At 39.6% G+C, this 18,201-nt stretch overlaps 1 protein-coding gene across 2 annotated transcripts in view; it reads left to right on the top strand.

Moving 5' to 3' along the window:
• The first annotated feature begins 1,760 nt into the window (after positions 1 to 1,760).
• The window catches only part of large1 (LARGE xylosyl- and glucuronyltransferase 1), a 157,707-nt gene continuing 141,266 nt past the window's right edge, over positions 1,761 to 18,201 (top strand). The window contains exons 1-2 of one of the 2 annotated variants that reach the window (XM_051392029.1): positions 1,762 to 2,403; positions 11,933 to 12,089. The gene's annotated coding sequence lies outside the window, so the exon portion shown is untranslated. Of the gene's footprint in view, positions 2,404 to 11,932; positions 12,090 to 18,201 lie in introns of both variants that reach the window. The other variant, XM_051392030.1, reaches the window with a different exon arrangement.

Below are 18,201 nucleotides of genomic sequence, written 5' to 3' on the forward strand. Positions count from 1 at the left end.
GTCTTGTAAGCCTTGTAAAGGTTGGGCCCTTAGTGTGCATTATATAAAAATAAAATCAAACTCCGCCAACCCGCCAAATGCGGGTTAAAATCATTTTGGTGGGTGTTAATAAAAACGTACTAACCAGTTTGGCCGGTGAGGCATGAGGCAATCATGTCAGTCAGAGCCGCTCTACTGTTCTCGCTCCCTGGGCAGTACTGACTACATTTCCCATGAACACTGTCGTGATGCTACGTGATGACGTATAAGACGCCCATTGGCTGCGCGCAGGCAGTGCAACCAACCAGCGCGAGAAACCATGGAAACAGAAAACACAAAGAAGAAGAAGAAGAAGAAGAAGAAGAAGAAAAAGAATGAACAGAGCAGAAACTATCAAAAGAAGGGAGGGAGCTAGCTAAACTAAATTAAAAAGTAGCCTAAACTTAAACTAAATGCGGCGGTGGTTGGTTGGACAGACGTCTGGGGGCGAGAAGAGGAAGGAGGCGGGGGATGAGATTGAGAATATCAACAACAATGCGTGCGAAACGAACAAAAGAAAGTTCAATGCCAAATGGCTGACGGGTCGTGAATGGCTTGTGTTTGATCACAAAAATGTCGTCATGTTTTGTAAGGACTGCCGCATTTACGCAAAAGAAAAAAACAAAACAAACAATTTCGTGGTGGGAACTAATAATTTTAAAGTCGCCCGGAGTCATCAGGAGAGCTTCAGGATTAAATCTGCCAAAACAGGTCGTATTGAAGAGAGCCTTGCTGGGAGAAGCCTTTCTTTATTAAAAACGTCGGAGCTGGAGAAGATGCAGCTACTTTTTTCGAAATGCCCACGCCATCGGAAAAAGGGTGTCCTTGATCTCTTTGATGCTCTCCTCACCATCCCTGCAACTACAGCTGATTGCGAAAAGAGGGTTCAGTGTGATGAATCAGGTAAAGAGTGACTGGCGCTCACGCCTGAAAGGTGAGACCCTCTCTGACCTCCTGAAAACCCAGTTGTGCTCACCTGACATCAAAGACTTCGATCTAACCAAACCACTGACATCTGGCATGCTGACAGTTTGCGCTCACGCAGGCCTGAGTTTGTGAGAGAGTGCTGAAGAAATTTGATGCGGTAGAGCTCTGAAATTATCAAAATGAAAAATAAATGATTTTTTTGTTGTACGCATGTACTGTATGTGTATGTATTGTACTTGGATTGTGTTAATAAAATCCAAAATGTAAAAATAATTCATTCAGCGGCACTCATCTCTCGTATCTAATCTCTCTTATTTTCACTGGAAAAAATTAGTTTAGTTTAAATTAGCTAGTGGAAATTCTGATTGGCTGGTAATCAAAAAAGTTAATTTAGAACCCTGATTATTATACACTAATGAAAATATAGCTATGAATAGTATATTCTATTTCTGACAATAGATCCTCCTAAATGTTACACAGTGGAATGGAAATAAATGTGCATTTAATCAACCAATATCCAAATTATGGAAGCATTTCGGATTTGGTATCAAAATAACAAGAAACTTTTTCAATATTTTGAAAATAATGAGTCAATATTTTGAGATGCTAGTCATTATAGTGAGAAAGTTTCTCACTATAATGACTTACACAATCTATTTATTTATTTTAACGTCACACTGGCAGAAATGGGCTTCCATACCAAACTGAGTTGGGGAACACAGGGGCCCAAAGCTAATTTTTACCCCCAGGGTAAAGTAGTGGCTTTATCCAGCCCTGCTTCAGGTTCTCAGGCCACCGGTCCTGACTCCAGTCCGCTATGATCCACTCCTTCTTATCCTCCGTCCCCTCTCTGTATGCAGCGCTGTGATTGGACGCTGGCTGCTTGTCAGGAAGAAAGAGCTGCTGTGTTGAGGCCGAAAACTCAGACACAAGCAGGACCTGGAAGATACCGGAGTACCTCGGTGGAAGGGATATACACTCTACTTAACACTCGGAAGGCGTTTTGAAGCAGCCGGGCTATAGCGGAGTGCCGACCGGCTCTCCGTGCTCCTGCTGTCGAGGCCGCCGCGGTTCTGTGCCCCCCCCCCCGCCGACTGTGTGTCGCTGCCTGCTGGTCACAGTAATCCAGACCCGCTGCTATTAACGACACTGACGCTGTTGTGTGGCGACGCAGCCACGAACCTGTCTAAGATTTAAGTCTGTATCCAGTGCGGAGACATAAGGACTCAGCTGTTGCTGCCGGTAGTCGGGGTTTAACGAGTGAGGCTGCCGGGACCGGTTAAACATCCCGATAAAGCTCCAACTACATGGAACAAGTCGGCGGCTCATTTTGCGCTAGAACTGTTATGACTGACCCTTAAGACAGTCGTCTCGTTTTGAAGCAGCACCGCGGGCTCTATCCGAGGATTTATTTGATGAAGACATCCTGAAAGCGGCAGTTTGAAGCCTCTGCATCAGGTGAGTGGCACCCGCAGTTACCCACCAAGCACGGCGACCTCACCTCACACCAGCCCCCACATTCTGACTCGCTTGCCCCCGCGATATTTTTTGAACGACTTGTGTGGTTTTCACTTGTTATCTTAACCTTAAAAGTCCTTGCGGTTAAAATTCCATTAAGGCCTCTAATATGTGTGTTAACCAGCAACGCAGCAGATTTACGTTCTGTGTCCAAACATACAGGGCAAAAACACTCCATTTAATTCCCTCCGAACAGTAAATACAGCGGGGGGAGAAGATTAACAGCACATGGGTACAGCCAGCCCTCCTCTGAGTTTCCCAGCTGTCGCATTCTGATTCTTCGTGTGTAAGAAATCTTAAAAGACAGCGCGAAAAAGCTTCTTCGTTATTAGCTTTTAGAAGTATGCTAATTCTTGTCCCTCTCCAGTCCTCGCGCGTGTTGTTTTCTGAGCACGCGGATGCGTCTACAGGCATACGTAACGGTGGCGCGAGCTGAATGGCAACAGTTGCACTTGCACACAGGAGTGCTCCGGTATAACAGCTAGCCAAAACGTTAAGCTAACACATCTTAAAATTTGCCACTCTTTACTGCTCCTTTTTTGTAAGTAAGTAAATAGGAAGATAGGACAGTAAACAATATTAAATTCAATTAATCAATATGTTGTAAATAAAAGTAAAAAAATGTTTTATAGACCAAAGCAGTTCAATTGTATCCAGTAGTTTAGAATTCTGATTAATGTCATTTTAAATTAACAACAAATTAACATTAACAAAATTTTGCCCAAAGACCATCGCCCAGTGCTTGCTCATGGTGGTACTGTTGGGTCTCTGTAATTAATGTTATAAAGAGTTCGGTCTAGACCTGCTCTATTTGAAAAGTGTCCTGAGATAACTTCTGTTATGAATTGGCGCTATACAAATAAAATTGAATTGAATTGAATTGAATTGCTGTCCTGTGAAAATCGCAATGTCCACTTCCTACACTGAAACCAGATTAGTTCATTTAACTAAAAAATTTAAATTTGACACATATCATTGACTGAGGAGGACTTTGTGACACAAACTGCTTTTCACAAACAAATGGATAACATGCACAACAGTTTCTTAACAAACAAAGTGCTTTTGAGCTAGTGTGAAAAACATCATCGTTTGTTATCATTGACAACCCTTAAACCTGCGTAGGATTTGTGAAGAAACAGCAATCAGTGATTAAAACCTCATATTAAGTGTTCCTTTGAGTAAATTACTCCATTATCATGCCCCATTAGCTGAGCCTGATAATTTCTAAAAATCCTAAAAATACTTCTCTCATTATATATAATATAACGACTACAAGATACCAGAGTAGGCTGCTACCAATAATTATTTTTACCAATATTATTGTCTTCACAATTTCCCAGAGCCAAATGTGATTTCATGATTGATTGTTTTGTCTAGCAATTTAAAATCCAAAGGTAATCAGTGTTTAAAGATATAAAGAAGAGAACAACAGCTTTGGAAACAGTGAATGTTTACGGTTCTTTTTGAGAAAGACTTAATGATTCACTTTCTATTGATTGATTCATTGACTAATTGTCTTCTGTCTGCTTTTTTTGTTGGACCAACATTCCAGCTGCCCATAGGGAATCAGTTTATGACTATAAAACATACAAAATCAGCAAATTATCATGTTGGTGAGACTGTAACTAGGTAATATTTGATTGATTCGTAGACCTAATGTTCTTTTGTGTAAAGAGTCATGATTTAACATTTATTTTCACTGACATCACGGGACTTGGCTTGGGAACCGGACGGTTGCCGGTTCAAGTCCCACAGACCACAATATGGAGTGTGGACTGGTAGCTGGAGAGGTGCCAGTTTCACCTCCTGTGCACTGCCGAGGTTCCCTTGAGTAAGGAAACCTAACCCCAAGAAACTGCTGGGGCGCTGCTAACAAGGCAGCCCATCACTCCACCATCTCTCTCCATGTTTGCATGTCCACAAGTGCTGTGTGTGTGTGTGTGTGTGTGTGTGTGTGTGTGTGTGTGTGTGTGTGTGTGTGTGTGTGTGTGTGTGTGTGTGTGTGTGTGTGTGTGTTTTAGAGGTGTGAATTGTCACTGATCTCCCGATTCGATTACGATTATCATGTCAGCGATTCGATTCCTCGATGCATCACGATGCTTCAAATACATTTTTCTATTAAAGCCATATAAGATATTTGACTTGACGGATGCATTAAGATACTGTATAGTTCAATATAATACAGTTTTCTATATTACTTCATATGGTTGTTTTCATCCAAAAATACAAGTAGTAAGATACGAACAATCTTTTTTATTTAACAGTGTGAACACAGCAGACAGCACACACACACACACACACACACACACACACACACACACACACACGCAACACGCACACACACATCTCCCGATCGTGTCATTAGACAGAGGGACAGTATTCAGTGTCTCAGCACTTTTCTCACCTATGACTGTGACCATGTCCAATGCTGCCGGAGTATTAGCTCCTCTGCTATTGTGTGATGGTTTTTTGCACCTTGCGATGTGGCGGTGTTTGTATGAGGATAACGGTGCGTTTTTATTTACTGATGCTGCGCTCACTAAATGACCGGCCTGTTGGCGATACGCATCGAATATCCAATGAAAAAAGTCCAGTGGCTTATTGACAGAACTGGGGTGTAAGGTCTCCAGGTGCCGTCTTAAATTGTTTGGTTTCATGCTGTCCACTGCGTTTTTTTTAAACATAAAACACACACAGGTCTTTCCTCATTTCCGACTGTATTCACGGTAAACCCAAAGGTTATGTAGGCTACGTCTTATTTCCTGCTCTTATTAGGTTTCTGCCGGTTACCATCACTTGCTGTTCTTTCCTCTGACGTCTCCTCCGTTTTTCTTTTTACTCCTGTCAGAAACTTCTCCATCTCTCCTCCTCCGTCAGTCCCCCCCTGACTGAGAAGTAGTCTAGTGAAACGTTAGGCTACTGAGAATGTTATTTTTCATTTGAATGTTTATGCCGCGGCCGGAAAATTAAGGAGCGACATCATTGCGTTATAATCTATTATGGTCGGCCACTGCATCGATGCAGCATTGTCCATGTCTGCATCGTGATGCATCCATTATTTGATTAATTTCAACACCTCTTGTGTGTGTGTGTGTGTGTGTGTGTGTGTGTGTGTGTGTGTGTGTGTGTGTGTGTGTGTGTGTGTGTGTGTGAGATAAAAGAGTGAAAAGAACAATTTCTCCAATAGGGGATTAATAAAGTAGGCTATATATCATCATCAAACCATGTGTATTTGAACAACAACAAAAAAATCTATTAACCTATTGCTGCTGTCACTGAAATATCTAGGGCTGCGTATTGCGTATTGGCTGTGGCTCAGAGGCATAGCGGGTCATTCCTTAATCAGAAGGTTGTGGGTTCGATCCCCGGCTCCTGGTGCCACGTGTTGAAGTATCCCTGAGCAAGATACTGAACCCCAAATTGCTCCCGATGCCGTGCATCGGTGTGTGTGAGTGTGTATGAATGTTAGTTTCTGTTTGATGGACTTTGCCATCACTGAGTGAATGTGTGTGAAAGGGTGAATGTGGCACATAGTGTAAAAGCACTTTGAGTGGTCGGAAGACTAGAAAGGCGTTCTACAAGTACAGGTCCATTTACCATTTATTGTTCAGACATTTTAAAAATACAGGTACTGATACTTTAATTTTAACAAAAAGAAAGTACAGTATACATTATGGCACAAGTACTCACTTCAAAGGAAGAAGCTGTTCAAAGACCTGGGAGCAGCTGGAGAAACTGTTTTCCCTCTGTATACTTTACTACTCAAACATGATCACTGAACAAAAATGAAAAAACTGAATATCTGTACAGTATTTGACCAAATAAATAGCTGTCCAACTGTACAGATCTGGTACAGTTGAGTAGCTTGTGGTAAAAAAAAAAAAACGCTGATGAGTTTTACTCTGTTGGTATTGAAATTTTGTATGAATGACAGGACTTTTTTAAGACTTTTGTAGGATCTACGCATGGTCACTGATGAAAGTGTCTGTCTATATCTCAAATGCCAAGTTTAGGAACAAAGAACCTTGTGACATTTCGAGATAGCCCTATGATTCTGAAGGGCTTTTAATCCACTTTATAATAATAATAAACGTTATTTATATGGTTCCATTCAAAACCAGGTTTACAAAATGCTTTACAGGGTAAAAAGAACAAAACAGGAATCATGGAGGTGTTAATCATAAAACAATGATAGCACCATCAAGAAAACAATACCCAGAGGCAAGCAACAACCATCAAACTCTGTAAAATAAATAAAAATAAGAGCTAAATTAATAACAACAAAGGTGTACAAAAGGTAAGATGGAAGGATCCCAGGAAGGCAAGATTATAAGTGTGTTTTAAGAAGAAACTTAAATGAAATGATGGAATTAGCCATCCTGATCGCCAAAGCTTAGGGGCCCTGATGGCAAATGCTCTGCTACCTTTGTTTTATAATCTGGATTTGTGAACCATCAGGAGAGCAGCATTTATAGACCTCATAAGAATGCAATCCTTACCCTTCAACTTGAGTTCAGACCATTCATCACCATGAAAATATACTCTAAGCTTTTAAAATGGGAAATGGATATTCCTGTATTAAAACATACTGGAAACACTTTTCCATACATTTAGTTAAGAAACACATTCATTTATTGAATCACAGATAGGAAACTCATCTCCCTGTTCTTTTTTATAATCTATACTATTTCAACACATACTGTTAAACTTTTTTTTGTGCGATATGCAACAGACTAGCTGAGCCTTCAGCCATGCTGGCAGGCTTAGGATTTTGACTGGAAAAATGCGGGCTCCCCCTTGTTCAAAATAAATCAGGAAATGATCATCGAAATTCACTGCGATAAATGTATTTGTCCCTAGTTATGCAGAAGTTGAAAAACCGGAAGAAGGGAGCGCAACAAGATGACATAATAAAAAAAAAAAGCCAGTTGATCCTCAAAGGGTTGAAAACACTACAGAAAACAGAATCGAAATATGACTTGTATGTATATGATTTCTAACTAACCCTATGTATTTTGTGGTTTCTATCGTGATACGCTATAATATTGTATATCGTCCCATCCCTAGTGTAGATGAAACCAGGTTTTGACCCTTTACTGGCATTTGATCTTGACTGTAAAAGGGTTTTGTCTATAATATCATGGTGAGCAAGTTCACCCCACCTCAGAGAATTAGGCATCTAGGTTTAGACACTTAAACGCAATGAGTCAATAATCTGTATACAATCGATAGCTCCATCTATACGTAGTGTATCAGTGTTATGTCTGTTGGTCTTCATTAATGAGTGTGGAGGCCCACTCTCAGGGGGATATATGGTGAAACAGCAAACAAGCCTGTTCTGTCCACTGCTTCATTGATTTGCCCATTCCAGGCCGGCGGCATTACACAGCCACATTTCAGGTGATGCACTCATCACGATGTAATCACTGGAGATATTGTGGAAGTTAATGCCCCTCCACTGGAGATCGGCTCAAACTCTCAGACTGCTGCCGTATGTGTGATGGAGCTGACAGCACAGTTTGACCTCTGCAGACAGACAGGGGAAATCCACAAGTCTCAGGCAGGATGTGTAAAATGTAGGGCATTGTTGGATTGCTAACATGTATTTTTCTTTGAACAAATCTGGCTTTTTTTTGTACTCACTAAATTGGGGAGAAAAATGGCAAAAGGACCTCATCAATAATGCTCTTTCCAGACTGTGTATGTGGTCCTTCATGCTGTATGCTGATCCAGCTACTACAGCAAAGAAAAGATGATAAACAAGTCATTTACTGGAGTTAATTGGAACTGTGTGATAGCATGTCCTGCACCTAACAGATTCCCATCAGGCCACTCAAGTCATTTCATTTAATACAAGAGGCAAACAAAGAAAACCATGTCATGTTACTGCTTCTGCGTTCTGATTATCTGAGTGGCTATTTTCAAATGATTTTACGCTAACTGGATAACATTGAAACTTCAGTTTGTTCAATTTGCACCGATGCTGTTCTCATTAACACTGTAGACTTGGCATTATGTCGAGTAGGGTTGCAACAGTATGAGATGTTTGTACTATGATAACAGAAAATATAATGGTTTCATGGTATGCAGTAAGTTACAATGACCCTTAAGTTTTTTTTAATTATGTCCTGAAAACACTAATATGGTAAATTTTAATATATTTTTAAAATAACATTAATACAGTAGAATTCAGGAATGTAACAATAGCAAGGCGGTTAAATCGAATACATGAATATTCAGATCAGGGAGATGAAAAATTAATGGTGATACTTTTTAAACAGCAGAGGGCCGTAGCCGGTGGAATTTCAGGTTAAGATGATAACAGACAAGACATGGCGAGAGATATGAGGCCATTTTCTGTAGGTGACATGGTTATATCTTCAGTTTCACTTTTACAAAGAAAAGGGAACATGGATTATTTTGCACAGTTTATACCCTACCCCAGAAATAAAAAAAAGTATTCTTTAGATTGAAACAAAACATAAAAGTAGATTTTGTAGATTTTTGTTTGAGAAATTAAGGAATAATTAGGCTTCAATCTAATTTTGTCAAAAAAAATGTAGAAATTCACGTCATGAATCCAGTGTCGCCGATTGTGTCAAATTGTGAGTGTATCGTTACATCCCTAGTAAAATTAAATTAGTACTATACACTAATATGATAGAATTCAATGTCACATAAACCAGTGTACATGGTATGATAAGTGTACATTTTCATACTGTTGTATCTGTATACCACTGCAACCCTAATTTCAAGTTAAGTCAAAGCATTTTTTATCATATGCACAGTTAAAACAAGATTCCTGGTACAATGTAATTCTTCCTTGTATCATTTGAATCCGAAAAAGGAAAGGAAGTATCCAAGAAAAGCATATGCCTCCATTACAGACTGGCGTGTGTCTGCCTCATGGAGCCAGCTGTGAAATGCGTCAGTCAAATGACGCATGAATGATTATTTGTTTTCACATCCACACCCAGAACTGTAGTATACTGTCTGACTTCACAACAGCTGATTCTTACTTTGTGGTCCATCCACGTACAGCAGTCTGATTTTATTATTATTATTATTATTATTATTCTAGTTTCAGTGTTGTGTACTCGAGCTGTTGAGCCCAAACACATCTAGTCATTGCCCTAGAACTTTCATTGCAGAAATGTTTTAAAGCTAACTCATCAATTGACAGGATGGATAAATGAAATGGTAATTATGCTGCATTTATTCAAAGAGCAGTCAAACTTAATGTGTATGATTATCATGTTGCTTAGAAATGCCAGTCTTCAGTACCTGTGAGTACTGACCATTTCAGGCACTTATACTGTACATTTTCTTACCGTTACTTGAATAGAAAATAAATAAGGAAAGAAAGAGGGGCTTTCTACTTACAATACTCCCAAGTAGCTGCCTGATCAGTTAAAACATTCTAGGGGCCAGCAAAACTCTGATCTACTGGCCAAGTGGGCCAGTAGTGGGGTAAATGTTAACGGTGGACCCTGTGATCTGCTCAAATCCAAATCCTTTGGAATCTGTTTCTGAATCTGTTTTGGTTCAGCTTTCAACATTTGCAGGTCACTAAGTTAGATGTAATATAATGTAATGTAACAGTGTTACTACTGTGGCTAAAGATGAACAACAGAAGACCTGAAATGTTAATGGAATGTATATGCGAAACACTGGGACATCCCATGTACAAAGGCTGGATCTCGTCACTCTTGGGCTGATCCTGTAAAATAAAAAGTCCTGCCAAAAAATCTAAAACATATATCTAGGCCCTTTATATTAGGGAATCACGGCCAAAACGACCTTTATAGTATATAAAGCATACAAAAGCATCCAATTTAATAGTAAAATATATATATATATATATAGTAACATATCTAGAGCAGAGTGAAATGAATCCAATGATTACAGATCCTAAATGTATCTGGTGCAGAGAGGAGTGGATACAGGTAGAATAAGGACTCATGCCAATAACTGGCCCAAAATGACAGGTTTGACCTTTTTGATGATCTAATACCCCTGTTATTTTTTGGAATTAGGTTATATATTGGAATTTAGAATATTCGCTGACAGCCCTAATGCACACACTCTCAGAACAGTGTGGATCCTGATTAGAGGATGCATCACAGAGGCATGGCTCACTGATTATTATCATAATCATCATACTTCTGTCTGATGTCTCTCAGTTCAGAGAATGAGACATTTCCTGTTCACCTCTGGCTTTCAGTCTTTGATTATCTGTCCATATCAAACCACAAGCCACATAAGGGGTTAAAAAGTCAAATGAAATGGGTCAGAAATGTAAATTATGTTCACCAGTGTTTTTCTAGGTCATTGAAACTGAGCAAAATATGTTAAAGCAATGCTCAAATCTTTCAAAGACTTTGTGAAACTAAGGTCCATAAATAGAAATGCATCCACTGATTAATCAGGGTATTTTATTCACATTGTTTGATGTACAAATGTTTTATAAGATTTCAGAGTCAGTATCTGTAATGAAATCGCTTTGTGTACAGTACAAGAAATGTTCTTTGCATAGAGTTAAGATCTTTGATTGTTGAAAGTTGTCCCTCGAGCTCATCTTTAATGGCTGTTCCTGGCAGGAATTGGCATTCCAAAAACCATAAGAGACTTTAGAGGTGGCACATTATGAAGAAATAGGACATTTTCTCAAGCGAGCACGCCATCATTAGAACAGACCAGTAGTATCATGGGGAGCACAAGAACCCTTACCAGCACTTACATTCCTTAATTGTCAAGACAGTTGTGTGGATTTTCTCCACATGACGGATCAGCTGTTTCTGCTCAGACTCCTCATTGCTCCCATGACTCCGTAATACATCTGTGATCGCTGCACATAGATCTGATGGAACCTTCCTCTCATTAATAAATTAAATTAACAGAAAGGTCATATTTCCATCCTGTTTTCTGCATTGTTTTTCACCCTTTGAGGTTCAGCTTGGGCTCTTTTAATTACGTCATCTTGTTGCGCCTTCTTCTTCTTCTGGTACTCCGACTGCTGCGTAATGGTAGTGGATGGAAACATTATGCATTCATTTTCTTATGCCGAGTTACTGGTTAAAATTTGGTATGTGTTTTATCTAAATAAGTTATTAAATAATTTTTTTGGACGGAGTGGTCCAGACTAACCCACAAATTTCACTTGGGAGGGCTGCGGCGCGTCCCGAGAACGTCCCAGACGCGGCTCTCTGATCTGCTCCGCGTGGAATACGCGGCTGGTCTATTTGTGACAGAAGCTACGACCCACTTGCGTCAAGCAGCACAGAGCAGATCGCACAGACACAGAAACGACAGAGAATCTTGTCTGGTTTCAAAATAAAATATTGCGTATAGAGTCTGTGTCGTATTTTACACTAGATCAACATTGAAGCATTAGGTCAGAAGTCAGTCAGAGGCAGGTTAGAAGAAATTTTAGATGGATTATAACACCATCTTTTATCCCTTTTTTAAGGACCAAATACACAAGTAAACAACATATGGCAGGCAAAAAGCTCTGAAGACGATCTGCTTATGAAATGCTCTTGGTGGAATTCGAAGACACGCGGATTACGGAGCCAAACCGCGACGCAGACGTGACGTTATAAAGCCGTGCCCGCTGGAATTTTGGGGTAAGTCAATTTAATAACATGGATGGATGCTGGGTGATTGGTGTGAGTCAGACAGGCTGTGAAATGAGACGGTGCGATTGCAGCGTTTCCCAGACGTACAGAGGCATCAGGGTGACTGTTCACTGCCCTGAAGAGATACTGCTGAAATAACCTCTGACATTCAGAGCGAATGGAAAGGACCTTTTCTTTCAATCTTCACTCTGCAGTGGGCGGGCATGTGGGAGTAATTCAGAGGCTGGTAACATGGCTGCTTACCGCCAACATTTGTCTGTTTCATGCAACGACAGGTTTAACTGTGAGAGCTGAGCTCAGACCGGTCTGAGTATTTTAAAAAGTATTTTAAAATGGAAGTACCTTTTTCTTTTCTGGCTAATAGTTGTCTCTTTTTTTTATCCTATTTATCATCAAGTTAATGTTTCCTTTCAGCTAGTGGGTGGTGCATCAGTTCGGTCATATAACGAGTAGTACGCTGTATAAGCCTTCTCTCCTCCAGCTGTTACTAATCGCTGCTAAATTACAGGATAGTTTCTGGTCCAGTGTGCAACTCGTACAGTGTGATCCACCAGTGCACTTACACTGAGAACTTTACAGTGAAGTAGGAGACATCTTGTGTCCAGCAGGAATACTTTAGAAATTAACAACATTTACATATTCAAGAATTTCAGGAAAAGATTCTGGAATTTTAATGAGGTTGAAGGAGTAGATTACTATTTTTAAGGATATCAGTGTGCAAATTATACTTTTTTTTTTTGTGGGAAAAACATGTTAAATCTTACCAGGTTAGACACAAGATGTCCAGATGCATTAATGTAACGACTGCAGCTTCACTAAGTTAAATTTACATTGCGATATGAAACGCATGTCTAGAAGTGTTGTCAATTATTGATTATTATACACAATGAAAATAAAACCAGTTAAAGCAGGAAACACTGAATGAGGCAATTTTAAGTTGTGAGGAGATTGTGCACAGATAGAATAAAAACAAATTTAACCCAGTCTGTAGATAAAAATGGCTCATTGTAAGGTAATGAAATTAATGAAAAAATATGAAATTTGCCTTGACTTATTGGTTTCTCAGAGTCTCAAAGAAATGTTGCAGTTTTCTTTGTGATTATCTCCTACAAATATGTCAGCATAGTAAGACTGCTCAGTACCAAGTTAAAATAAGGTCCCAATTTCAAAAGACAAATGGTCATTTTAGAATAGCCTGTGGCAGAAGGTGGCTCAGTGGATTTTACTGATAAAAAGAGACATTTTAATAGCAATGAGTGCTAATGAATGTGATTAAAAGCAGCGCAGTTTGAATGCAAATATATGGAGCTAACCCTGTCAGGCTCCCGGACACACCTGGACCAGAGAAACAGCAAGCCAAATGCTGGATTACCGAGTTAGCTTGTTTTGAAATTGTGCAGAAGGGTAAGCTGCACTGCTGTCAAGACAGCTTCAGTAAACGTAGACCCAGTTAACATGGCTTACACTGAACACTGGTTAAGGTGCATTACCCATGGTACTCTGGGCATTGTAAGAGTTGTTCTGACTGGGGGCTGGGTATCAAGTCTTTTTTTCTTTTTTTAAATACGTGCACACATATAAAATTAAAAGCCTTCTAAATTTTCAGTGGTTTAATTAATGCATAAATTCTAGTGCCTTGTGTTCAAATTTGCATTTATGGAAGACTTAAAACTGCGTTGAAAACCATACCGTGTATCAGTTATTGTAGGTAGGGTTCCTTGTACACAAGGTGCTTAAAGCACAATACAGCACAGCTAGTTAGTAGTTGTACATACATGTCATTATAGAGGTGGAGACACATTCTTTGTGTTAAGCCAGCAAAAAGAAACCATGGAGACATAGAGAAAAGTCACAGATGTTGGTGTTTTTTCTTTTTTTGAATCTCAAAAATTGATAAATATGTAAATATTCTGTTTACCTTCCATTGGCAGATGAGCCAAAATGTTAATTTTAGACTGTGTGCACTAATAACATGAACAACATGAGCATCAGACCTTTTTTTTTTTCTCAGGCTTGCAAAAGCCCCTAGAGCAGCATCACACACAGCCAAAACAGGACTATACACAGCTGAAGCTGACGCAGAGGCAGTGGAGGATGACAGAACATGGCCCGAACAGTTACAACAACACTGGAATGCACACATAGCAGTAGTAGTCAATGCATAGTAAAATGACTGTACATCCAATATAAAAGTAATGCATCCATCAGCATAGTATGGCCAAAATGATGATGCCGATTGCTATGATCAATATTGAGATCAGGATTATAGAGCACTATGCATTATGCACTTGCACCATTATTGTGCATCGACACCTGGTTATTACTATAGTTCCCAGAATACTGGAGGCAGCAAAACAAACTACTGTCATTTTGATAAAGTAGTCGAGCAATAATTGGCCTTTCTCATCATTCTGTAAGCAAATGTGATCTGATTTTATTCTGCACACGGCAACTGATCCGCTGGTCAAAAATTCCCAAAACTACCTGTTTTGTTTAGATTTTTAAATCTAAAGCGGCCTGTGTCAAACTAACTGTCAAACACTTTACACTTTCTGTGATTAGCTTACTTCAAATTAAAAGTCAACTCCTGTTTCATGCTTTTAATGTGATCACCCGTGGTGACTTGCTGTTAGTTTAGGAAGTGCTTCATTTGATATGCAGCAGAGCTTTTTATGAGCCAAAGAAGCTGAAGATCACGCTCATTTAGTTGTGGGAAGCTAAAATCGTGAGTAATATAAGTCAAATAAAAACTTTAATGTGTCAACTTTTGTATTACTGTACAATAAGAGAGGCTGGAATAGTGCATATCAAACAAATGAGATGGACTCACCATTAGGCGTATGAGTTGTGTGATAGTCACTCGATTTTGTCCCACGAGACTCATATGCGTCTGTGTAATCCAGCTTGGATGCAACAGTCTTTTCAGTGGATAACCCACATATTCTGTGCTGAGGCACATCCTGTTTGCTACAGGATGAAATGAAAAATTGAGTCATTGGATAGATCTTTTTTGTCAGCATGAATGTGATTGGCACTATAAGCTTTACAGACTTGAAATTCTGTTGATTACATACACCTATTGACCTAATATATTGGCAAACTTGATTACTAGAACACTGTATGTCCATAATGGATGTTATTACATTGTGCAGTGAGTGCTTTTCTGCCTGTTTCCCAAAAGTAGTTTTTTCCTGATACTAATGCAGTAATTAGCTCAGAGTCTGCCACTAAAATGTCACTAAACAATAATATTTCTTTATCACAACTGTTGATTTATTGAGTAAACAAAGCATGTTTCAGTGGCTTACACCCTGATTGGAGATGTAATTGGTTATCCATTATTTCCCACTGATTGACTTTGATTCATTCTAACGCTGTAAGCATTCCATTTTGAGCGTGCTATGTTGCCGCTGTGCTGCTGTTCAGTTTCTCTCTGAAGTTTTAATCAGTAGATGTTTGATAAAGGCCAGAACGTCACTGTCTCACCGACTAAGAAGTGAAAATTGTCTAAATGTGACTGCTTGCCCCAAAAAGCACTCCCTGCTCCTCAGACACACATAATCATCTGCTTGTATTAGTGCAGATAATATTGGTCATTATCTTTGTGTACCTGACAGGGCTTGTGTGAGCAGATTATTGTCCATATATCAAAGTCTCGTGGGAGCATGTGACATTTGAAACATTTCCTTTTCATCTCAGGTGTCTCCCACAGATCCTCTGCTGCTTTGGTGTAAAGGTGGTCACTGCCAAAGGCATGTACTATTGATTTGTGTACAGGAGGCTAGATATTGACCCAATGGGACGTCTAGAGAAAACCACTATGCCCAGCTGACACCCAGCTGTAGGCCTCTAGGGCTGTCTGCCAGTTTCTGATGGGCTTGTTCCACTATTAACGTTTTCCTTCTGCTCCGGTACTACTGACACAGTAGTAGGTTTTTCCTTTCTGTTTAGCTTGCAGTATTGGTTGGTACGGATATTGTGTCTGGTTAAAGGACCTTTTTAGTCCTGGCAGCGTGACATGCAGGCTTCTGATAGTATTTATCCATCAAATTAGCTGTGGTTCTTGAACCAGTTCCGATCAAGATTCTGAGAACCCTGGTGCTCTATAGCGAAACCATTGTAAAGAATGAGTGCTGCACAGTGAACTGCAGACTATGACATGCCCACTTTAAAACCTGTTTTTTGGTTCCAGCTGGAAACCAACTTTTGAGGTTCCAAACCAATTTATTTTTGGTTAAAATGGTCTAAACGGTTCAAAACTATCTGCTTGAACCGGAACGGAGCCGGTTCCCTGTTGGTGGAAAAATACAAAAGGATAATAAGGAGAAATAAAGAATTCTTTTTGAGTCATAATTTGTCTTCAATCTCATTTTGTTAAAAAAAATCGTGACAAAATCATATTTTGAACCCAGTATCATAAATTGTATTGAATTGTTAGTATCATTACATCCCTAACCCTAGGGTAAAAGTATCCCTGGTTGGGAATCACTGTGTTATAGGGATTGTTTCTGCATCCAGGATGAGAAGAAGAGGCCTTTGTAGAAACTGTGTAAGTGTTTTTCAAAGGCCATGTCTGCGAGCACCAAAAACAAAAAAAAACATTGCCCCCCATTGTATTGGGGTGAGGGCATTAGTCTCAGAGGCAGAGATCTTAAAACTTAAGATGCCGAATAAAACCTGCTTGGCTAGATATCATGAAGAGCCACCCTGCTATAAATCTTCAAAGCTTATGATATTTTATTTATTCTTGAGTCTCTCAGAGGTGTTGATTCAGCTCTGGTGTTTTTGAGGCCATGGTACATTGTGTTGTTGGACAATGACTGGATTGCATTTCATTACTCTGTTATTATTTTGTCCCTCCACATGTATAGAGAGTAGAGAGCATAACAGCTGCAGAGGAAAACGATACCAGGAGGGTAATTATCATTAATATTTTAATTGGACAAAGGTTGTTTGGACTAGTCAGTTTTTATATTTGTTTTTAATGTTTGTACCAAACCTCAAAGCTCCGGTGTATCTCCAGGGAGCAGAGAAACCAACAGGATGTATTTGCCTTGATAAAACGGTTTGTCTTTAGCAGAGGAGGCAGGGGAGAGGCTTTACAAACAGACAGGAACAACCCATCTGTGTTTACTTTTGTTGCTTTGTAACGCATAGCTTGATATTATTTGACAGAGGAGATCAGGGACACTAGTGCTACTTATTTTTTGCAACTTCCCCATGATACCAAAAACATTTTCTGTTCACTTTTTGTTATGCCAACATTTGAATTTGGCTGATATTACAAAAGCAGAGCAGAGGAATATTTCAATCCTGTCACTTCACTGTAAGATCTGCATGCCACACCTTTTTTTTTTAAAACTTACTAGGTTTAAAGAACCTAGTGGCCAATCTGGTGTTGCGACAAAAATGACCGGTGCTGCTGTTTCTGGTCATTCTAGCACCACGGCTCTAGGGATGGAAATGTCGGTTGGTCTACCACTTTGCTCCAGACACATTGACACATATTGGATAAATTTGCCATGGAATTTGATATAAATAAATTAATTTGATATATATGAAAGATTGATCACCCCCATGGGGGGTGACTGCAGTATAGGTCATAAAGCCTGCTGCCCTCATGTTAGCAGATGGTCCAAACAAAAAAAATCTAAATACATAAAAATACATAAATTTTTTCCAACAATGGTTTTAATTAGTAATTTGATGCTATAAAATGGGGGTTTCACATCGTGTTTGATAGCTGAGCCCTGCTCGCTATTGAGTCAGCCAGGCGTATAGGTAGTACCTCAATACCCCAACCCCGACCAACCACTACTGCGCAGACTCTGGCTCAGAATGGCAAAAGATGGCAGTAGCCCTATCTGGGAAATTTTGGCCTAATTTTTGTACAGTGGGAGGAAGTAGAGATATGATGCCCATTTTTTTATGTCAATGTTTTGAGCATGTCAGCACCCTGCTGTTGAAGTTAGCATTTAGTTCAAAGTACTGCTTTAAAGCCTCACAAAACTGAACTTTCCCTGGGACTAGGAACCTTTGGAGGAAGTCATTTCCACCACCAGGGTCTAAATTAAGTTTGCAGGACATTATTTTAACACTC

Source organism: Dicentrarchus labrax, unplaced genomic scaffold (genome assembly GCF_905237075.1).
Source record: "Dicentrarchus labrax unplaced genomic scaffold, dlabrax2021, whole genome shotgun sequence".
Classification (NCBI taxonomy): Eukaryota; Metazoa; Chordata; class Actinopteri; family Moronidae; genus Dicentrarchus; species Dicentrarchus labrax.